Source organism: Oncorhynchus keta, chromosome 14, assembly GCF_023373465.1.
Source record: "Oncorhynchus keta strain PuntledgeMale-10-30-2019 chromosome 14, Oket_V2, whole genome shotgun sequence".
NCBI lineage: Eukaryota > Metazoa > Chordata > Actinopteri > Salmoniformes > Salmonidae > Oncorhynchus > Oncorhynchus keta.
This window is the reverse complement of record NC_068434.1, coordinates 75,681,504-75,706,051: the sequence shown is the minus strand read 5'-3', so window position 1 is coordinate 75,706,051 and position 24,548 is coordinate 75,681,504. Positions and strand designations below refer to the sequence as shown.

General features: G+C 43.2%; 1 pseudogene; it reads left to right on the top strand.

The window, feature by feature from the left end:
* Positions 1-143: 143 nt before the first annotated feature.
* LOC127907371 (rhombotin-1-like) overlaps positions 144-24,548 on the top strand; it is a 79,007-nt pseudogene continuing 54,602 nt past the window's right edge.

Here is a 24,548-nt window from a genome sequence, read left to right as displayed (position 1 = left end):
GGGGGAAGGGCTGCTAATCAGATCTGAGCATAATGAATTGATTTAATTAACAGGGGAATCTGAGGGTCTCTGGGAACTGCGCGCACTTTATTCGTAGCAGGAGCGGGCGCAGCACATAAATTGGAGAGAAAGGCAGTGTGAGTATGCTTTTAGCAGTTGTCAGGTCTGGAATTGGATTTCTTGAATATAGTTACAGTTTCAGAGCAAATGAGAACGGGGGGAGAATTTCTCTGTCGTATAGTCTAAGCGTTTGATACGAGTACAGTTAAAGATTCAGTAGATGTTACTGCTTTCCATTCTTTGTTTGCGTATGGAATTTACGAAGACCAACCAACATTGTTTTACGGGTTTAAATTGCAGTTGCAGTTTAGTCCGGAGAGGCAATTTTCTGTGTTTAGCAAGAACAAACTGAGCGCGGCACCGCTCTTTCTTTCACGGATACATTATATTATCAATTGCCTAGAATAACATTCAAACGTGTGTTCATGTTACAAAGGTTTCCGTTACTAACGCAGATACAAGCCAAGCGTTCGTGAAATTTCAGCTTGCTGAACACATAAGGACGATTCGGTCGCTGTTTCAAAGCTAATTTCTAAGAGAAGCCTTTGCGCACACCGACTGGTGAAGACTGCTGGAGCCGAGAACGGATCGTCTGGACCCGGACTCCTCGTTCCTCAGGACGATGGTGTTGGACAAGGAAGAGAGTGAGTAGCACCCCCGACGATGGGTATTTCATCTGGATGTCTCATTGGAACAGTGTTTGTTTTTGTACTAAGTAGATAACCTAGCCTACCTCAGGATATAAATTAACCCACATTCTCCGTCTCCGAAAGACACGTCTAGTAGACTTTATTTGGATACCCGGTGATAATTATTTGCGTTTTTTTTGTCGTGAAGAACCTTGCTATTTTACTTCAACATCCATTAGAAGTTCTCAGCACGCACATACACATACGCCTATTTATTCACAGACTACACGTCTTCTGCAATGTGGAGCGTTATGTTTATAAATGACTGTTCACATGAAGGACATTTCAACCGTAGCAACACAACGCGGCTGTAATATGGTCCCGCTTTCCCTCTGCCTAAAGTGCTCCTCGCATCCTCTGAAGTTACCGAAGCAGCTATTTGACATCAGCACAGGATGGGAGATGCAATTCGAGTGCTTTTAACTTGATTGCAAATTATGGGTAGCACCATGCAATAGGGATGGCAATTTCCTTTCCTAATGCAATTACCTGTCTATGTTGAAATGGGCTATGTAGGTTAATGAACAAGTAATCCCATACAATTTTACTTTAGAACAAACCTGTCTCTCTTGGCGTCCTATTTTGTGTATAAGTTGATATTTAGTAGTATATTTCATACAATGCATACAAAAAGATTAAGCTAACCAAAAACCTCAAACTTGGAAGAAATTGTTGTGAAACTGGATCACTAAACTTCTGTCATCAGTTTATGTAGACAAAACGACTTTGGATAGCACTTATATCACTTGTGTAGCTGATCTGTGGTGAGGTCTGTATTCTTACTAGGTAGGCTACTTAATACCTTCCCTCACAGCCTTCTAGGACCTAAAATAGGCTATTCTTGTCATATCTCAGAGAATACAGTCATCACACATTTGGTTTTAGCCAGAGACTTTCCCCCCAAAAGTAATGGCTTTCATTTGCGACCCATTATTTATGTTTGAAAATTGATATTTCATATCTCTTAGCCGAGCATCCTTTCACTTACCCATCTAAAAACCAATAAAGGGATTGCAGTAGAAACATAAATTGGTCTGTCTAGCTGAATCCATGTTGTGCTAATGTACCCAGATTAACTCAACTGTAAATTGTCTCCTTTAGATGTCTGTCTTACTAAAAGTTCCCTATATGATTCATGATTCAGATGCTTTTAACAGCTATTGGCTAAGCAATATGGTAAATGTACAAGGTGATGCAAATGGCATTAGTGGGAAAGGATGCACAGGAGCATGTAATGCAGTCAATACTACATTAACTACTGATGCCCAATTACAGAACCAGGGAGAGTGGCTTTTAGGAGCATTAGGACTTGCAGAAAAGCTGAGATCACCTGCTGCTCATTGCCTAAAAGCTTCACCCTTTGCTTGCTGGGGCCGACAAACTGCGCTGGCATTTGGGTCGGAATATGGGGGGGCTGCTTGGATCTGTGCTTTCCCATAGCTAGAACAGGCTGTTAGTGATCCATTGGCTGAGAGACATTGCCTGCATTTTACAGTGTCCATACTAAGCATAAAGCCATTTAGCCTACTGTGCATAAGAGGCAAGTGTGTGTGGGCTACTTGGCAGTTCAGCATACTTTTTAAAATTCTGCATATATTAGCCTACAGTAATGGGATAAGACCACCATGCAGCTTTTAAGATCTTGTTTTTTGCCTTGAATCACATAAATTGGAGACTTATTCTCATGAGGGCATTTTGTCTTAGGGAAAAAAAGAACACAGATGTAGAGTCTGACAATCTAAGTTGTATTGAAACACTTTGGCTTCAACAGTGCTGAACTTGTGAATATGTGTGAAGTCTCTAGGAGGTCTGATGCCTCACAAAGATCTAGGGAAATAACCAGACAGCTCTCTCTCTTCTAGAGAAAAGCTCATCTTGTTTCCCACTTTTGAAATCTCTTTTGAGAAAGTAGGATACAAATCAATTCCCTCTCCACCTATTTTTAAACACTCACACATGTTACATTCATGTTTGACCTACTACAAGGCTCAACTTCACATTGACATCCAGCTCCAGTGTAATAACGGGTTACTTAGCGTTGTAATGGAATTGATTGGATTAAAGGTCTTTACCGTGCGTGTGTGTGTGTGTGTGTGGGGGGCATTAAATGTGAAAACAGTGATGGACTGGAACCACCTGCTCATATCACTAACATGTATACCAAGTGGGTCATGAATATAAACTAGGCTTTCTGTCCTCTTCAGACATTCTGTTCCTAGCTAACTATACCCCCTCCCCCATAAAACTGTATTGACAGATTAACCCAGTCTGAAAATATAGTACATCTGGTATTCTGAAGATGTGTAGTGTGGAAGCACCACATCCTGAAATGACTTAATATGTATGTCTCTAGAAATGAATGGCACCACCTTCCCCAAATATTCCAGGTGAACATTTTATTTTTGCCCTCTAATATAAAGTTTCCAATTTACTTCTAATTCTAGTGGAAAAAAGCAATTCAGCCATTTTCTTTCCTTCAAGGTATTAGGAACTATCAGCTGCGGCAGAAATAATTGGGTCCTCATTGTAGACATGTCTTTGGCTGATCATTCGCACCATTGGGCTTTCTAAGAACCTGGGCTGAGGAGAACCTCCAATCCTAAAACCTGATGATAAATTCTTGGTTACCTTTGCACTTTAATTTACGACCCCGTGAGAAGCCTGTCCAATGAAATGTGTACATTCATAAAGCAATGTTTTTCAAATGAATACAGAGACGTGATCTGTCGGCTACTGTAATAAAACTTGGGCTTCAGGCACTGATTTTTATTTTGAAATAATAAGAATGGCTTCATTCTTTACCGGAGTTACCATGGTAATTCTGTCTTGTAGCTATGTCATATTGATTTAGAAAGTGGACAGTAATATTTATTTTCTGTTATTCCCTTTCTGCGGTTTGATTTCTAATTTCCAGTTGGAGATTACTTTCATACATTTCTTAAGTCGTTTTGCTTATTTTTCCTCAAATGTCATTTTCTCTCTTATATTTCCTACTTTCTCAGCTTATTGGCTTGTTCTTACTCTAAATTAGACTTGACAATTTCAAATATTGAAATTGCATCGGTATCCTTTGCCCTAGGCCCTAAACAATATTACAAGTTATTTAAACATTTCATATTAAGATGGTGCCACCTGCTTCCTTATTGGAACACATCTCTCCTTTTTACCAGGCAAGTCAGTTAAGAACACATTCTTATTTTCAATGACGGCCTAGGAACAGTGGGTTTAACTGCCTGTTCAAGGGCAGAACGACAGATTTGTACCATGTCAGCTCGGGGGTTTGAACTCGCAACCTTCCGGTTCCTAGTCCAACGCTCTAACCACTAGGCTACGCTGCCGCCCCTTTCACTTGAATACCTTCCCAGTCCAGTGGGTATATCACTGACGTATCAGTGGACAACTGTCTGGTAAACCTTGCTTGGTCAAATGTCTTGCCATTCTACTATTGTAAACCGGAATGATTCGTTATTATCACTAATGAAGACATGTTTTGCAATGGCTCATATGGACAAACAGGCCATGTACAGTTTACAAAGGGATATCATTCATACAACAGTTATAACTCAATTATAATGTATGAACTCCAATGTGATGTAGGCATGGAAAACACACCACACATTCACACCTCTCACTCACTACTTGTGCCCTCTACGCTCTACGCATACACTGCTATAACTGTTCTCTATCTGTTCAATATGCAACATGACACTTCAACAGAAATATTCACATCCAACATGCTGAATTTGATTTCACCATTTACCATCAGTAAATTAATTTCACCATTTTAAACAGTGAGTGCTTGATTCAGTGTGATCTACTATGATCTTGCATACACACACTTCTCCCCAGACCCAATGATGTATCCCACCCCAAACTAGATCCCTATCAGAATTGAGTGTTTCACATCAGTGACTGTAGAAGATGCATATAATTTCCCATCATTTCAGTGGACTGAGAGACACATGTAAGCAAGATACTAGTGTACCCACCTTCCTCTGGTGCAAATGGCTGCTCTCATCAGAGAGGCACACTAACTCAATGATGCACTCCTGAGCTCTTCGAGCATCCATTTATCATACCCAGGCCACATGCTCTCACGTTATATTACAACTTCTCACAACTAAGATCCATTTTCCCTATGCATCATGGGAGAAAGACTGACAAAGACTCTGTTTCCGTTGTCATTAGAAATTCTTCTCAACCTGCACTTCACAACATCCACCTGTTTTATTCAAAATAGTGCTTGGTGGGGGGGGTGCAAAATGAAGTCAGTAAACACGGAATTCTCTAAAGCTCCAAGGATGCCTACTGCCTACTCCAACATTACATAGAAAACCTTTTAGATGAATGATCATTTTAGACCAACTTTTATGACATCTCAAAACAACCTTATCTCTCACCTTGAGACCTGAGATGAATGCAGACATGCTCAGCATTCAGACATAGCCCCTTCTAGTAATTTAATAGGATCTCTATGTCATAAGTTCCAGGATGGGGTGGAAATGACAGCCATATTGATCAGGGAGAAATCCAAACCAGTCTAATTAGAATGAAAGCCAGTAGAAGCATAATCCAGATTTTACTTATGCAGGAAAATAAAAGTAAGGCGTGATGTATCAGAAGTTGTGTCATGGAATTATTGTCAACCTAAAATATTGTCATATAATTATGAAGTTTGTATGGGTTTTATACCACATTTCTGTAAAAAAAAAAAAAACCTCTAAAATACAGTGTACAAAACATTAGGAACACCTTCCTAATAGTGCGTTGCACACCTTTTTGCCCTCAACAGCCTCAATTTGTCGGGGCATGGACTTTACAAGGTGTGAAAGCATTTCACTGGGATGCTGGTCTATGTTGACTCCAATGCTTCCCACAGTTGTGTCAAGTCTGGCTGGTGAACATTCTTGATACACACAGGAACCTATTGAGCGTGAAAAACCCAGCAGCTCTGCAGTTCTTGACACACTCAAACCGGTGAGCCTGGCACCTAAATGTTTTGTCTTGCCCATTCACCCTCTGAATGGCACACATACACAATCCATGTCTGAATTGTCTCCAAGTCTTAAAAATGTAATCTGTCTCCTCCCCTTCATCTACACTGATTTGAAGTGTATTTAACAAGTGACATCAATAAGGGATCAAAGCTTTCACCTGGATTCACCTTGTCAGTCTCTCATGGGAGAAGTAGGTGTTCCTAATGTTTTGTACACTCAAGTATAAATAGTAACATACCATAGTTGTCTTTATTTGAGTTTTCCTGGATAGCTGTGAAGGCTATTATATTATACAATATCAGTACTTGTTGCATTTACATCTTGTCTAAGTCCCATCATCAACTGATTTCACCCAGTGTATGGCTGTGGATTGACTGACTGCATTGTTTGAATGGAATGTTGGCATAATGGCACTTAATTTGAGAAATGTAAGGAATCATTCCTCTAAAACTGGATGGCTTGCTAGCTAACAAACATACAGTGCAGATAAATTCATTATTTTACACTATCTTATCACAGCGCTGGCAAACCATGGTTGACCAATTCCCTTACCAAAATGGTTGACCTTTATCCCATCATAAGAAGGTTCATGTCCATTCCGGTATTGTAAATCCTAATTCTAAGACCGAGTTAATGCAGACACGCTCATTGTTCCGAGGTAATGCCCCAGTCATACATGCATTAGAACGGTCTCTCTCTGACTCACACCCATAACCTTACTGACCTTTGATTCATACACAAGTAGTGTTATTCTGCTTCACATTGTGGTCCTTTGAAATCTCCGTGATGGTGTCTCAAGTGGCCCTGCAGCAGGGGCCTAATAGTACATGCTGTGTATGATCTACTGAGAGAGGCTATACAGTTCCATATTGATGATTTTACTGTTGGTGGTTTTTAATTGACTTTCTCTGGTCTTAAAAGTATATACTATTCTCCTGACTCGTCTGGTTATAGCAGGAACTACTCACTTCTCACTGCAAGGCTGAGATGCCTCGTCTGAGGTGGACTGCTCTTGCACAGATACACACGGTCATTGAGACGCATGCATACTTCATTAGGAAAACACACATCTCTCTGCCATGCTAAAGCCGGTTGTTACACTAGTCTCCATGACATTACAGCTCTTCTCACATGTATTTATTGACCTATTTGCCTCATCTCCCTTCCCACCCTCTCTCTGGTTTCACTTGGTCATTCTGCAGTGTTCATTTCAGGCACTATTTAACTTTGAAAAGAGAGCGCCGATATGATCTTGTTTTTTACATTTAAATTAGGCTCTAAAAGAGTTTGTTCGTGAAGCTTGTGATATGTTACCAATACATTGGTTTTGTGTGTTAAGTTTACTGGTAAATGTTGTCTTCTATTGTCACTGCAACAATCTCTCTCTCCTTGGACTTTACAGTAACAGGTTGTTAGTTCACAATGCAGTGAAAAGGATTCGAAATAGGATTTCAAAGATATTTAGACATACAAAAGGAATGCTGTTTTGTTGAATGTGTAAATGTGATCGCTGTAAAGAATAATTTATGTGGGAATTGAATACTGCGGCATAGTTGTACCAGTCTGTTTGTGCATGCACGTTTCCATTTTGAAACAAATTGATCTGCCGTTATGCCTATTAACTGCAAGACCTTGTATAATCCCTCCTGAAATAGTCCCCTGATACGTATTGGTTCATGTTGTTTACTTGCTGTAGATGGAAGTGTGTGTGTGTTTTTCTCAGTAGGGGTGGAGGCCTTTGGAAGCACTCATTAACTCAAATGTATTTCTCTCTTCCAGGGAGATCTCAGTTTTCCTAGGAAGCTGCTTGGGATTATTGAACCCTGGGTGGAGTGTGTGTTGGTGTTCGCATGTGTGGTGACTCAATTATAGCTCAGGTACTGCTTCTCAGTTGAGGATGTGAGTTCAATTTGGCATTCTGATGAGGGAGGTGCTTTAATGTTTTGGGACATTTTAGCTTCTGAAAATGGTAACCCTCCAGACGTGCTCCTTTAAAGGTGTTGCTGTACTGATACCATTTTCATAATGAAAGATGTGCAGCACTTTTGGCTGCCTCACATTTGAGGTAAATTCTGAAGGATAAGGAGGAGGCATGCAGTGAGTTGAGGACAGGCTAAAGAACAACCACTTCCAACAGAAGTACTTAAGATCTTGAAGGCAGATATCCTTTTATTTTCTGTTCCGGCAACTAAAGATTTTTCACTTCCAAGTACTCTCAAATAAAGGCTGTGATACTAATTGTTTTAAATGTAAAGCCTATAAGTGACTATTGTTGGCCAACAAATGTCACATAAATGTATTCAGGTCAAGCACATAAACTCTACAGTACACCAGTCTACATAGAAATGGAGGGCAATGCCACTTAAAACACAACAGAGACAAATAGCAAACAGTATATAGTGCTGTCCATTAAATGAGAGGCAACTTGCTGAGAACTAACAATCTCCGATTGGTTGACCTTCAATAAATCAAATGTTGAATAACTAATTAAAGGCTGTGATTGCAGGTTTATTTTCCCCTCCTGAAAGCGGGGAGATTGGGCAGCGGGTATTGAAGTTGAGGATTTAATCATGGCTGACAATGAGTTTGCCTACACAACCACAGTTTGATCCATTAGACGCGAGTGGCAGCTGAGATCCATGCACACTTACTATTGTGGTCTGCTTTAATTGAAATTGGTAACTGAGTGTGGGACATAATAACCCCCTGCGTCCATTCACGTACACACACATACACGGATACACGCATACGCATGCTCGCGCACACACACATCCCCTCTTGCAGGCAAAGCTTTTCTGTCCCCGTAACACCAACATGTGACAGATTCCCCTGGACTAGTCAACCCAATAATGGAATAGCCATTTCATTTAACCCAAGAGTTGTGCTAGGGTTTAAAAATGGCATTGAATAATAAAGACCAGAATGGCAGGCGTAACACATCTAAGATGTCGACTTTGATGAAACATTGGCTATTATAAAGACATCTGGAGAAGCTAATATCTTGAATCAATAACTCCTACAGCATTACAAGCCTGCAAACACACCACCGCAGTAGGTCAAGGGCCCTGCCTAATGCAAACCCCATCATCAGTGTGTGAACTGTCAATGGCGACCACCCTGGCTTGGTTCCCCATACAACCCCAGATCCAGGGACCTTTGAGGCCCTACTCTCCTGCCGTGCATCCAACCTGCCGCATTATTGACCCCATAAGGAGACAGAACCATGGTGTAGGAGAGAGTGCTGCCTAAATGTGACGTTGGAGGCCTGTTCCCCCAAATAACTGCCCCCTGTGGCGTATTCGCATTATTCAACATTAAACGCCCCTCATGGCTCACCACAGTGTGTGGTTCTTTTTTCCCTCCATTTTCGACTCACCGCGGACCCTGAATGGCACACCTGTCTCCTGGCATATCCTTTGAAATAATAAGTGTGCTGTAATTGCAGGGGAGTGGGGATTTCATACATCACTTCCTGACCTTGGGAGTGACACAAACTTTAGAGGCTACATTTATGCCTCCTGAATGCATTTTTAATGTGGGCTAAAATGTGTTTGGGCATTATTCCGTGCCGGATGGCGGAAAGCATCTGTGACAGTGCTAATGGTTACATTTTGCCAGGAATCATGAAGTGGCAGATACGATTGTCCCCTTTTATCAAACTCTGAAAAGATCTGGTTGGAGAATAGATGGATTTATCGCCTTATTCAAATGCTAATGCAATCGGTGAAAAAATGAATTGAATTCACACATATGAAGATGCATTCATTATCCGGGTTATTGACAGCTTCGCTGGCAGTCACCCTAATGGAACTGTGGTGAAGTAGTTGGCTCAGAGCTAGCCTGAAAGAGGCTCAGTTAGCAGATTAACATACATTGAGTTAGGCTAGTTCTCTGAATCTGCTAACAGAGGGTGAGTTAGCATGCTAAAAGAGGTTGATTTAGCAGCAGGCTCATCGGGGAAAAGGAGGATACCTAGTCAGTTGCACAACTGAATGCATTCAACCAAAATGTGTCTTCTGCATTTAACCCAACCCCTCTGAATCAGAGAGGTGTGGGCGGGCTGCCTTAATCAACATCCATGTCATCAGCACCTGGGGAACAGTTGTTGAGGGTTAACTGCCTTGCTCAAGGGCAGAACAACAGATTTGTCAACCTTGCCAGCTTAGGGATTCAAACCAGCGACCTTTCAGTTACTGGTCCAATGCTCTTACCACTGGGCTACCTGCTGCCTTTCAGAGGTAGCGTATCAAGGTAGCTTCTAGAGGTTGAGTTAGGCTAGCTCTCTGAGCCTGCTGCTAACTAAGCACTAACAACAAACGGACACTGCAGGCCCTCAACAGAACCGGCTTAACAGTTTATTGGCTAGATACAAGGTCAGACACCTCCCCCTCTTCGCTCTCTCTCTCCAATTGTTCCCCTGATCTTTCTTCTTCAGAAGTTCTTGGAGCTAACCCTGCATAACGAGGGTTAGGAGCGATGGGCGTTTCTCTATTTTATTCTCGCTCTCTTTTGTGTGAGGGCTGTCGACAGCTCACCTTCCAAAACTGTAATCTCACCATGCTCGTGAACAACCAAGTGTTGGAACAAGTTGGCTTCTGTAATAACTCGGAAACCCTGCCGGTTTCTCGTCTCAAAATAAGCAGTAATGAATATAATTAGAAAGCTGTTGCATATCTCTCTGATACATTTATTTTAATTAACCCCATGTGAATACATTTAAAATAATAGGGGGTGAAAGTGTGGAAAAAACACCCTAATGAAGTTATCTGTTAATTGGGATTGTTTCTGCAGCCAAACCACAGTGAGTTGGGGCCACCAGGAGCTAACAAATCATGCTGTAAGCATCCCTGCTTCCACAGAAAAGGGCCCATGCTGACTTCAAGTGTAAGAAATGCACCTCTGACGTGATGGAAATGACCGGCGGCCTGGAGAAAAGGCAGCCCTGTTCCAGGCTGCTCTACTGAGACTCCCCACACCGCGCTTGAAGCCGGGCCAGTGTTATTGCAGCCCTAATGCGGTCGTCTCATTTGGAGCGGATCAGGAGTAATTATGGTGGGGAAAGTGGCTGCCGACCACGGGGGTCAGGACACTTGTAACGTGAAAAGAGCAATTATTTCAGGAGACAAAACTCTCCCTTATCCCGGGCAGGGCCAGGGTCAATGCAAGGGACGGCTGGGCTCCGTTTCACCGGGGCTTATTAGCCGCAGCAAGCTGCAAAGTTTGCCAGAGTGCATCTCGTTAATGAACAGTCCCCTCCTCATCGGCACCAGGCCCTGCTCTACCCCACTTACCGGGGCTGTTAATTATGTCATAATCAGAGCATGCAAGCCCAGCAAGCACTTCTCACAGACCCAAGCATTCATAACACAACCGTCTGGAAATGTGGCTGTACTGTAGTATACTGTAAGAGATCACACCCAGACAGAACCCACAGGACTAGTCTAAAACGTGCTGAATATAAAACCATGTGTCATTGACTGCATTGGCCTGTGAACGACTACTGCATGTGTTTATCCTGTCTTGGAGCGATATGCTCCAACTGCGGAGGCAAATATGGATCCTACAAAGTCTTGATTATGCTTATCATTTTGAATGCATTCATTTGTCTCCTTTCAGCTGGCCTATATTCCAGCTGATATTATGACCAGATGTCTTGTGTTTTGTCTTGGCAATAGAGGAGAATTGGTGTCTACAGGCTCAATTACAGTAATGATGTGAGCTGATTGAAAGGGGCTGATTCATGCAGACAATGGCAGGACATCTGCCTGCGATCCCCATTAACCTCCATGGCGGCTGCCTCGGCCCTGTCTGGGACAACATTCTATTCTGGATTGCCATGGCCACAGCGTTTACAGTGAGAGAGGGAACACAAAAGCCTGGGTTTACGGCTTCAGCCTCTTCCAAGCCACTGCAATATTCACCAGAAATTCTACTTGAGCAACGCCACCACTGGTTAAGCAGCTCAAATGGTTAGGCTACACCAACAGGACTGAACATTGCTTTTACCAACCCAGAATCTAGGATTTCATTGTGCCCACTCACCATAGTAGAAAGAAATGCCTAGTAATAAACACTAAATTATAATGACTGAATTGAAATACTGTCCAAGAGCGCATGGTTCATTTTCCCATACAGAGTTGATCTGTTAGATGGTTTCGAAAGCCTATCATATCCTTATTGAGCAATGCTTAAACGGGAATCCGTGTATAGATTCATAGTGCCTGATTTAATGCGTCTGTCTGATGTCTTCTGGAGGAGTCAGTGAGTCACAGAGGAGATGATGAACACCGTTGTTTCACTTGAATGCAGTTGTTAGTAATGTAGCATGTCATTTCTCGGGGCATCTCTCAGCGTCTGTCATTGCGGTTACCAGTCTCTTATTTACTGCAGTGAGCTGGGAGCAGTAATTATACGGGCCCCAGAGATGAGGTCCACTCAGCCCAGCCTCCCCCAGAGACAAGATGCTGCCTGAGTGATGCTATTCAATCCCCTTCCCTCCGCAGGAACCGAGGGAGCCTGCGTCACATCAAGGTGTCACTCCACCTAATTGATCACATGTATTTAATTCCAGAGAGCGACCCCACCCACCGGGTAGTGATGTACTGTACACATTTCTATTCAGACGTGCTTATTTAACAGATTAGCATGCAAGCAGATGTATGATAGGAGAAGGAAAAAAGGGGATCGGAGGGCAAATCCTCCCCTCTTTCTCTCTCTCCATCACTCCTTGCCTAATCTGAGGATGTGCCATGCAGATGTGATAATTGCATTTCAATGCTTTAAAACGTTTCCTCGAGTGCACCGAACAGCTTGTTTTCCTTTTAAAACGTTTCCTCGAGTGCACCGAACAGCTTATTTTCCTTTTAAAACGTTTCCTCGAGTGCACCGAACAGCTTATTTTCCTTTTAAAACGTTTCCTCGAGTGCACCGAACAGCTTGTTTTCCTTTTAAAACGTTTCCTCGAGTGCACCGAACAGCTTGTTTTCCTTTTAAAACGTTTCCTCGAGTGCACCGAACAGCTTGTTTTCCTTTTAAAACGTTTCCTCGAGTGCACCGAACAGCTTATTTTCCTTTTAAAACGTTAAATACATCAAAAGGGTTACCACATAGATTCTATTTTTAGATAGCGGTAAAAACTGATCTAGAAATGGGCTTACATAGCATCCGATTTCTATCTCTATAATGGAAAGTACATGGTCTGACCGTTTCAATGAAGGGAGAAAAAAATCATAACTGAGCAATGCTCAACATAACATATTCTTAAGAGATAAGGTCTTTAAAAAAGAAGAGGGGTGGAAAAAGACTGAGATGACAGACCTTACACCAAGTATTAATGGTAAATTAATTTCTTTCTAAGGGAAAATATTTGGCAAGGCAAGATCCCTCTTTAAAAGACAAAAATGCATTCCCTGTTGGAATATGAATTATGGTCTAGCGAGCCACGTTTTTTGGGACACCAAATGACACGGGAAGGTCAGTGGCACTGTTAAATGGATTGGATTAAGTGGAGGCTGCCTCTTCGGCTGCTGCCGTTTCCTTTTATAATGTAACTTTTTGTTCTCGGCAGGTTGGGAAGCGTTGTTCCACTCAGGGATTTCACATGGTACTAAGTGTGGTGACAGGTGCAAACAACTATTCTCCTGGTATTAAGGAAATTGACATGACATTTGTTTTATACATTCATTTATTCTGTCACTACTCTTTGTTTAGGAAATGCTACATGCAGTGTAGCTACTACTGGAGTTTTCTGAGGCAATTTTCCACAGGCAGTTTTGGTAGATGACATCAAGCACATGTTTCTTCCCCGAGACAGCAGGATCTGTGCAGTAAGCATCCTGGCTTCCTAATGTATCTGAGGCTTTTCCTCTGTTCAGGCAGCACTCTCAGGCCCATAGAGGGAGCACTGTGTACATGGTGGTGGGGAGGAGTGTCGGACTCACTGCAGTTTCAAATCTGGGTTAGGGAATAGAACATTGCCACGTTGATGTTTAGGATGCCTCTCTCAACATAGGGAGAGCTTCAAAGAGGCTGAAACAGGGGACGTGCTGTACAGTCATTCCATAGAAGGGGTTAAACCCCCTCCTTTGCAGAGTTGATGTAAAGCACACATGTTATGTAACAGGGTGGGTAGATGGTATGTGGGGGGGCGGTGGTCTAAACCAATTATGAGTGGTTCTCTGGAGGTGGGGAACGACCTTTGTGTATAATTAGTTCTCTTATTTAAAGCAAAGATTTTGAGTAAAATAACTAATTAGCTGTCATAAAAGGTAAATTAAAGATTTTTTTGTGATCCCTGAGGGAATTGAGGAAACCCGATTTTTGTTTTGCTATGCGCATGCACACACACACACACACACACACACACACACACACACACACACACACACACACACACACACACACACACACACACACACACACACACACACACACACACACACACACACACACACACACACACACACACACACACAGCACTCTCTCTCCTCATTAAGACTGTTTTTAGTTCTGTGGAAGGCTGACAGGCGAGCACTGTTGGCATACCTGCAGAGAGCTCCTCTAACAAGCCATGAGATGCAGGTAGAACAGACCACCCTTAGCTAGTGTGGCTTCAATTTGAAGCTTTTTAGCTTCATTTACACAGAACATTGGTATTTATAGCGGGTTTTGTGATCCTAATGCGCCAGCTTCAAGGGGCCCGTTTTGGGGAGGGAGGAGGTGAGGGAGCTGGAGGGTAGGCAGAACACTAATTGATGGTTCCCATCACCAGCGCTGGACCAATTAGCCTCCCCTTTCCACTTGTGATAAAGAAATGGGACGAAGGCTGAATACCACCAGAGCTCTTATTCACATACAAACCAAAGCCATCAATTTAACTAACAAGCTCACCCGCTCCCTTTCCCTTATTTTAAAAGGGGAGATGCTAATTGTATTACATTCACAGTATTACTGATGGTCAGAAATGGCTGAACAAATCTGGATCCAATAAGGCGTGTGTGGGAGACGGAGGGAAAGACAAAGGAATAGAGACAGGAACATGTGCTTTGGTATTCAGCAGAACAAAGTGCTGAGGTTTTTGTGCAGGGCAAAACGACATGCTCAGAGAGGAGAATCAGGGGCATTGGGTGATACAACTGCCTAGCTACCAGCAGAGGCTCTGTTTATCATGGAAATAACAACTATGGTTCCAGTGAAACTACAGGGTGGCTGCACAACACCACTGACATCCAAACACAACTAGAGGACATCAACACACACATTAGAGCACTACTCTCCTGTAACTGCCATCTCTCTGACAAATATACTGTAGGTCAATAACAACTGTCTTTACTAGAACACAACACCTCAGCAACCGATCACACCTCCGAGGATAAAGACAAAACATCTAGAAAATGTACTAAAGTTATATAAATGTTACAGCGGGAAAAAGCTATGAAATTCAAAGAAAGCCTCCCAGCATACCATGTCTTTAAACCATCGGGCATTTGCCGTTTTTATAGGCACCCACATACAAAACGATGGCCGTCCTCCCTCCCTGTGACGCAGGCTGCGTCCGGTTTTTGAGAGAAATGTGTTTTGAAAGCAGAGAGGCGGCGGTGGCCGTCGTGTGTTCTATTAGACAGATCAATAGCTCAGTGTGTGAGAGTGTCTTAAGAGCTGTTGTCCTGTGCTTTCAGCTGTGGCAGACCTGTTAGTGCTATGGAGGGGGTGCCGCCTGCCACTGCCTCTGTACCAGTAGTGGCCTGAGGGGGCTTTTAGTCCAAACACAAATGTCAACCACACATAGACTATTAGTGTTTAGTGCAGTTATTAAATGGACTTTATTTGTCCTTTAGGAGGCTAAAAGGCACACTTAAAGGGGACCAGCGTGACAGCGGGGCAATTTGCGGGTTTAGTTACTCAGGCTCGCTCGTTGCTGACACATGAGTACAGATAAGTGTAAAAGAAGGAAAGGCTGTAATGCAGCGAGCGAGCGTGGTGTGTGTCTGTGTGAGTGCGCGCTGAGAGGCACTTAGGCCATAACATATCTCACTGGGGTCTGCGAGCAGCGTTCTTGTGGTCAGAGGCGTTTTAAAAGGTTAATGTTAATCTGTACCAAACAAAGCCCATGAGAAGCTTTTACAGCTGTGGACAGTTCAGAGCAATGAGCGCTGATGAAATGGTAGGTGACTAACATAATATACAGCATGCTGTAAATACCACGCTAAGCAATATGAGGTCTGTCTGTGACTCTGTTACGAGTACAGCTTCAAATAATCAGTAGGCCTGTCTGCCTAGTGTGGTTTACCTGGTGTGAATGTAGTCCAATGTGATCTGTGTGCCTATCTGAACGGAAGAGTGTTCATGTTAATGCATATTAGCAGAGGCAGTGCACTGTGGCCCTCTCTCTCGTGAGGCTCTGCTGCCTCCAGACGCTGCAGCAGCAGCCTTATCAAAAAGAGAACATGAAAAGTCACTGGTGTTCCTGGGCAGTGAATCACGCCGTTGCGTTTGTCTCCTTATCGCTACAGGTGTGCCGATGCTCTCCGTCCAGCCCAAAGGGAAACAGAAGGGGTGCGCTGGCTGCAATCGCAAGATTAAAGACCGCTACCTGCTCAAGGCCCTGGACAAATACTGGCACGAGGACTGTCTGAAATGTGCCTGCTGTGACTGTCGCCTGGGGGAGGTGGGCTCCACCCTCTACACGAAAGCCAACCTCATCCTCTGTCGTAGGGACTACCTGAGGTAAGAGAAGCCACAGTCAGTCGCCCCTCATAGAACAGAAAGGCCACGCCCCACCTAGGGCTGTGTCAGCTCTCTCACTACTGCTAGGGTAACACCACCATGAATGTCTATGAACCTGCCTCTCACTAGAGCTCTCTATTTGGGTCCATTTGTATGTGAACCAGTGTTTTTCTCAAGCTTTTAGAAGACATTTCCTCCCAGGCTGTTTTGGTAGATCAAGCGCCTGTTTGTTCCTCATTATAGGATATCGATGCTGACTAGATGTGTGTCAATTAAGCCTGAATCCCATTATGCTCATGCGTGACTCTCCCCAAGCTCTGATCTGAAGCCTTGGGAAGGCAGAGCGGAAAGTTTCCAATTCCACGTTTGTATGTTTTTAGCTCTCTTAAAAACATTTTTCTGTTTCAATTTTTTTGTTGCTTGTTTACATGAACACAGCACTCTCTCCCCTCGCGGTACAGACCTGGTTTCAGTAACAGTAGAGATGGGTCATGTTGTGTTCTGGGACGACTCCAGGCAGGCTAGCTTCAACGTTAGTGTCTGTGGCTCAATGTTTTCCCCCTGTACCCTGCCATCTGTTTCCTAAATTAAACATGATCATTTCCTGGGCGTTAAGTCACATTCCCTGGGGCTTCCGAATTAGATCCTACCATTTATCCCAGAGACCATCCCCTGGGGGCCAGCCTAGAGACCTTGCTGCCCCTGGCCTCTCCCTGTCTTTCCCCTCCCTCTCCCACCCTGCCCTACCAGCAGGTCCCAACCGAGAGGGGCTTAGGGGCCGGGCGTTGAGAGGAGCCATTACCATCCATCAGCTCCCACCAAGAGTTAATGCTGTTAAGATGCAGTGAGAGAGGTTCACTAAACTGCTGCTGCCCCCGGAAGGGGCAGATGGTGCAGATGAGGTCATAATAAAAGGAGCAAATGACAAGAGAAGGCAAAAATTATTAAGCCGAGAATGGCGCTTTTGACATGGTTAAATATGATCCCCTAAAAGGGCCGGCTTCTCCGTCCCTCTATCTGATTGATTTCTCCCTCATTATGAAGGCCTTATCGTGGACATCAGCTCCCTGATGAAAATGTGTTCCTATGGGCTAACTGGCCTGACAGGCAGCTCTGCAGAAAGCAAACTCAAAGCAAGACTAGGGCAGAGGGGTGAGAGAGGAGGGAAGAAAATGAGGGGCAGAGGGGGCTAGAGTGAGAGGGAAGAAGCAAGGGAGCGAAACATAAAGCAGGAGAGGCGAGGGAGAGATGGGCTTTCTGTGTTTCTGCCTGGGCCATGATGGCCTAATGAAATACAGCCCACTCATCTGCTCTTCAGCCTGAGACAAATGCATGCCACTTAATGGCTGGAGATGTTTGAGATGAATTCTATTATGGAACAAATTAAAAACATTCCCTTTCACAGCAGCGAGGGAAGAGACAGTTTTAGAGCTTATAGTTTTAAAGTAGGTGACGCAGGCTCCATACGGCCTCGTAATCCCCTCACAGAGCCCCCGTCCTGCACGGAGAGAGGAACGCTTCCCCTCACCTCCATTAATGAAGTGGAATCCTCCTGTATGGAGATGCAGTTCATTAGGGACATGCAGCCAGGGTGGATCAAACGCACTTTATTTCCCTGGGTTTGGAGCCCTGCCATGCGCACATTAATTATTATAGGAGCTCCGTCTGTGTTCGTCCTTCAGGAGCTCAGGAGCACCGGTAACATCTTGTGCACACCCCCCAGTCCCCCGCTCTCCCCTGGCTGGCCTGCCAGCAGCGTCTTCTAAAACCTCAGATCAGAAGTTTCTGAATCCACTTGACATTCTATTCCCTCTGTTGTAAAAGGCTGGGTTGGTTTTATTAGCAGTTTTACCACACTTTCATTATCACGCAGAACAATAGATTAATTAGGTGTTTCATTTTTGTCTGGGACTCAGGATCTGGCGACCTCGCCAAAGAAGGTTGACAAGCCAGTCATGCTTTTGATCGCCCGAACCCCAAGCCTGACATTGTTTTATCTTCTAACTGACAAATATTTTAAGGGGAACATACTGTATCAGTCATCTTTTTATCAAAGTAGAGTGCCTTTATTTGAAGTTTAAAGCACTTTTTTTCCCAAGCTAATGGACATTGTAAGTTACGCCGTACTGTCATCACTGCAATGGAAGTAGATATTAAACCGTAATTAAAACATCTTATTATCTGTGGATGTATTAATGTATGTCAAACGTCTCTGCCACCCACTGGAGATAAAACATGAAATAAAAACTATAATAAGACAGTTACTTCTTTCCTCAAATAAAGTAGAAAACATTTTCTGGCAACATTTTGAAATATATATTATAGCAAGCTTTACACCTTCAAAGACACAACTGTTGAGGAAGGTCAAAACACGCCTTACATGAATTAATACAGTAGCTCTCCTTTCTATGAAATCGGACAAACTGTAAATGGAGCGGTGAATCTGATCTTAGAACAGAGTAGAAGACTTGAAGAGCTCAAGTCCAAATCTCAATGAAACAGAAGACATGCAGATGATGCCGGCATGCAGGGGGAGAGTCTGAAGTTAGCGAAGCAGCAAGTTCAAACAGCTGTCTCTCCAGATCCACACTAAATCACACAATAACTGAAGGAGTGGAACAATGGAGGAGAGGCTCTTTAACTTTAATGGCAGTTCATTTTGTTTCAACCAGCCAATATCAGTGGAGGAAAATTACTTCCAGTATAAACTATTTTGTTTTCTCTCAACGCTTGTTGAGTGTTCAACGCAGTGTTTATATATTTTTTCTCAATCTTGGCAGTGAACAGTTCACGACATGCTAAATCTGCCTTTTTGGTAATGCACATTCATTTTTTTATGGCATTCTGTTGAAGATCATGTTTAAAATTTCAGTTAACGTTTCAATTCTACAAGCACACTATGCTATGTTGTTACTGTAGACAGTATGGATTGAATAGATATGCTGTGAAAGTTCATTTCACAACTATGAAAGTCCTTCAGCACCCTCACTGGAAAGTCCCACTAACCGGCCTCACCATGGTAATGGCTGGTTTCACTTTATCTTACATTATATAGCTTCAAAATCCATCCCATTGTCTCAGTTTGAGGGTGACCTTCCAAAAGAGTACTTGTAACCTTCTAATCCACTTAAATGAACCACTATTTTAAGCTGGGCCCTTTCTGTGCTTCAAACCCCGCCTAAAGAATTGACTTCTTAACAAAGTAGGATTGGCAGCAGTCTGTAGTGAGGGGCAATGTATTCTGCCCTCAAATTTTCCACAGCATTCATTCTCCACTTCAATGGGACAAAAAATCATATATATGTCGAAATAATTAGTATACCAGTTGTGAGGATACTTTTCTTAATCCTAACAGACAAAATGTAACTGCATCATGAGCTACTGCATGATTGTACCAGTCACACAACACAGTATGCCATTACAATATGTGGGAATTCAGAAGAAAATAGTCTTATGATTTGTAATCATTCTTAAAAGAACTCAAATCTCTTCTGTATGGTGAATTGCAATTAAGGTGTTGTGATCCTCATTCCCACCCAGCTCTCCCTAGTGCTATGCATGCTGGTCTTTGTAGTCCCAATTCCACAGTGCCCTTCCACTAAATGGTCAGCATAGTGTCTCGGGCTATTACTCAAAGTGCGCTGCAGTCCCAATATCAACCACAGAGCCCAGGGCCCACACTGCCATAACACTGAAACATAACCTACATGATGGCTTTACATCACTGACATGTCCCCTGGGAAGCATACAATACTGCATCTAATAAAGCATCCATATTCACAGGGCCAGTCAAGTAGCAGGTCAGCACACACACAGAAGGACAGACTAGGTCTGAGTCAGACCACAGAGATGATAACAGCCTGGTTTAGTTTGAGCTAGAACTGATGCAGATGCTGATATTAACAGAATCAATCCAGAATAGAATATTGTGTCCTTTTCATCTGTTTTTTTAAAGAGGAAAGAAATCACTAATATAACATTAATAAATCTAAAAGCCTGACAATAATTTTACCAAGTGGGTTTTTAGCAGCACTGGCATGGAAAGCTCAGCGGTCAGAGGTCTATATCAACACACTTTACTGGAACAGTAACCAGTTCGAACAATGACTTTGTTCAACACTTCGTATCTATTAGAACCAAACAGCTCTGTCTCGCTCTCTTTCTCCTAGTCTAAGGCACCAGCAGCAGTCCTCTCCTCTGGGGCAGTGTGCTCTAATTAGACCCTGGGTCTGCTGGAGGGATATGTTTTCTGTGACAAGGGGAGAGCAACCGACAGAGACTAATATGGAGAGGGGATACCAACTTTTGACTATTCTCTCCGCCTGAGTCTCCTGAGCCCACAACTTTGGGAACGTGTTTGCCACTGACAGTATGTTAATCTGCTATCGCCTGCCTGATCCCCTTTCGCAAAGCTGTGGCGCTGTCCCCTTTTCCTGCCTGCAGAATGTGCAAGTCTATCTGTGATTCAAAATCTTCAAATTAAACATAAGGCCAGGCGCTTGGAAAATGTAAATGTGACTGGGGGCTGCAGGCTCCGGAGTGGAGTTGCCTTTGCTTTGCTTTGAGGAGAAAGATCTACACCAGTGCCTCTTGCTCGGCTTGTGACCTTCATCGTTTGCCTCCTATCTAATAAGCTTAAACAAACAGCAGTGAAATGTGAGTTGTGCGTCTGTTCAGTGTACTGCCGAACATCTAGTTACCTCTCCAAGGTCTCCCCGCCATTCTCCCAGGCAGTCTCTGAATGAAACAGAGGGGGATCGAGGCAGTATCCTTGCAACAGGAATATTTTGAACGTTTGACTACATTATAGAATTTAGCCTCTTGTGTAAAATCCAGCTGGCTTTGGTTGGAGCAAGTCTCATTAGGTACTTTGGTTTTAAAATTTGAAAACTTTCAACAGTTCAATTGGTTGCCTCAGATCTGTTTTTATTGCTTTCGCTATGTGCTAGGAGAAAGGCTTTGAAGAAGGGGATTAGAACCATGTGATCATTTTAATTAGATCATTAGCAAAGAATTAACATCTAGGTTTGTAGCCCTCATTAACAAAAAACACCAAGTGTGTGCCAAGATAGATTTGTGTATTAAATGGGATGTTTTCAGATTTGTCTGTTTTTCACCGTTCTTTCTGGGGGTTTTTTCTTCTTGGCTTTACTTTTTGTTCGCTCCTCTGTTGCATGAAGGCTAAGGAAGGTACGTTAATCTCTGTTTGTATTCTCTCTCTCTTCCAGGCTCTTTGGTACAACAGGGAACTGCGCTGCCTGCAGTAAACTGATCCCAGCCTTTGAAATGGTGATGAGAGCCAGAGATAATGTTTACCATTTGGACTGTTTTGCCTGTCAGCTTTGTAACCAGAGGTAAGGAGAGAGAGAGCTTACTACTGTGTCGTGAGACTGCCTTTTTGAAATATGTAATGCTGTTCTGAAATGGCCATTAGCTCAAACTAGTTAGCCATTTCACAAAATAAAACTGCCTCTTGAGGTGCAACAGATCTGTTTTGGGGTCAGTAAAACTAAACACAGACTGTCTGTGTAAATACAGATTTTGTTGTTGTCCGTCTTCCCATTTTGAAAGCACACGCGTGTTGCATTGCATTAGCATTGTTTTCTATGTTGACCTTGCCATTAGTTTGTCCTTGTTTGTGTTTTGTGACTAGAAACAACTGGGATTATAAACTTGAGGGGAACAAAATGATCTCATGTATCAAGTGATACAGCTGCCAGACCAATGCCAAAACTCACAATGCTTTAGTTGAAAGGTTCACTTTAAGCCACAGCAATACACCTCCAAGAGGCCACTCTATGGGAACATGCCTCACAAGTTTGGGTACCACACTACAGGGTAGTGGGATTAAACAGATTAAAAAATATATATAAATAATGTATGCTATTCAGTCCAGGAATGTTAACTATGTTAACTAGACTCATTGGTGACCCACATGGGCCAGAGCCTTGCTCACTCCATCCTAGGTCCTGACCGCTCCTCACCTCTGAGCTCTACACTATTACATCCATACATACTCTCCTCACAATACAATGCAACAATCCCATAACAGTGCCGCACAGAGAACACTCTGCTAATCATGGGGTATTGTGACTCTCTCCATCCATACAGCACAAGCACATTAACCTTCCACAGGGATGAGTCAGTAACCATGGTGAGCACCTGGCTGGGGTATGGGAATGCTGGCTGCAGCCACTCATGTGGCCAGGCTTTACTGGCTCACTGATACCACAGCCATTGCCCCTCTGCCAGCCCTATTCCTGCCCAACACATTACTGTGGCCCAGCCTGATAAGCAGCCCTGCCATCAGTACGGCTGCTCTTATCTTCACTCATTCTGTCTATGAAGCCGTGTGTCGTACAGTCCATAAGCACCACCATTTAAAAGGATGCCCCTGAACAAGGCAGTTAACCCACTGTTCCCCGGTAGGCCGTCATTGTAAATAAGAATTTGTTCTTAACTGACTTGCCTGGTTAAATAAAGGTTAAACAAAAAAATCAATGGGCCTACTTGGGGGTGTGTTTTTTCTTCTTCAATTAACTCGAAACCTAGCAAAACATTCATACACGTTGGCACCCAAACTGGCGTATGGAAAGCTTGCCCTGTTGCAAGGTTTCCTTGGAAACCGGTGTGGTGCTTTTCTTGTTTGCCAAGCCTGGGGTGGTGCTTTCATTGGGCGCCAGTCCATTTGTCCGCACGTTTTGAAATTATATATATTATTTATCTACTTGTATTTAAAGCCACACCTTCAGTGACCATCAGAGGGGCCTTTGAATCACACACAAGGAACAATGGCATCTGCAAACAACCGATGTCGCCAAACGGGTACAATCAAAGCCCAGAGAGCAGCAATGGCCATCGCCTTTAACAGCTGATCTCAATCAACCACATTCTTCTCCTAGAGCAATGCTATCATTATCAGCCTGTCAACACAAATAACTCTTGTCATATTGTCCTCTACTAATCTCCTTTGTCTCCCCACGTTGTCCTCCTTTTTATTAATGCTTTGCCTTTGTGTTTTCCTGGCTGGCAGGTTTTGTGTGGGGGACAAGTTTTCCTTAAGAACAACATGATTCTGTGTCAGATGGACTATGAGGAGGGCCAGCTGAATGGCAGCTTTGAGACGCCCAGGTTCAATAGCCGGGCCTAGTGGCAGCGACCAGGACCCTCGGCCCGCCGTGCCCACATGATGCCATGGATGTTCTGCTGCACTTGGGAAGGAGCGTCTGTCTGCTTGCCTGCAATACTTTTTAAATAGCCCTTTATCAGTCCATAAGGACTCTATTGTAAATGTACTACTTTTTGCCCCTCCCTTCCCACCCTTGCCCCTTCCCACCCCAACACTGAGCAGTTACAAGTTTTGATGTACAGTTGTGCCTGCTTAGCTGAGCACTGTATTGCTTGTATGTTTTGTGGCGTTTGTTTTGGGTTTGTTTATTCTTTTCCCCTTTCGGGAACGTTTCCTTGGAGGGTATGTACAGTCTGTTTTCTCTGTATATATAAACTGGAACATTTATTTTATGAAATGTAATGCAATTTTATTACTAGTGTGAATTAAAGATTCTTAAATGTTCTTAGTGAGTTTTTTTTGTTTGTATACCAAAACCAAAGTTGTTTGATGAGGTTGGCCCATGTGTTGATATCATTATTATCTCTCAAACCACAGAGCTGTAAAAAAAAGCCTTGCGAGGGGAAAATCTTTTTTTAAAAGCAGTGGAGAAAAAAGGAAGTTTTATTACATTTTGCAAAGAGTGCTGATGGAATTAGAAATGCTGTCTCAAATGAACTAAATAAGATTTTATTTGGAATAAAATAATGACTTCTCCAGACTGTGTTGTTGTACTGAGCGTGCAGGTGTCATGAAGGAAGCAGTGTTTGGATGAGAACACAGAGGGAGTGTCTGCACCCACTGAATCATGCCTCGCTAATTGCCATCTGATTATGAGTGTGAATTGGCTGGGAAATGAAATGCACCAGCAAATAACAAATTAGATAATAAATGCTCATTGCATTTGAGTTTATTCTAACTAGATGTGGAGCTGCAATAACCAATTTAGGTTGGTGGCACCGTCAATTT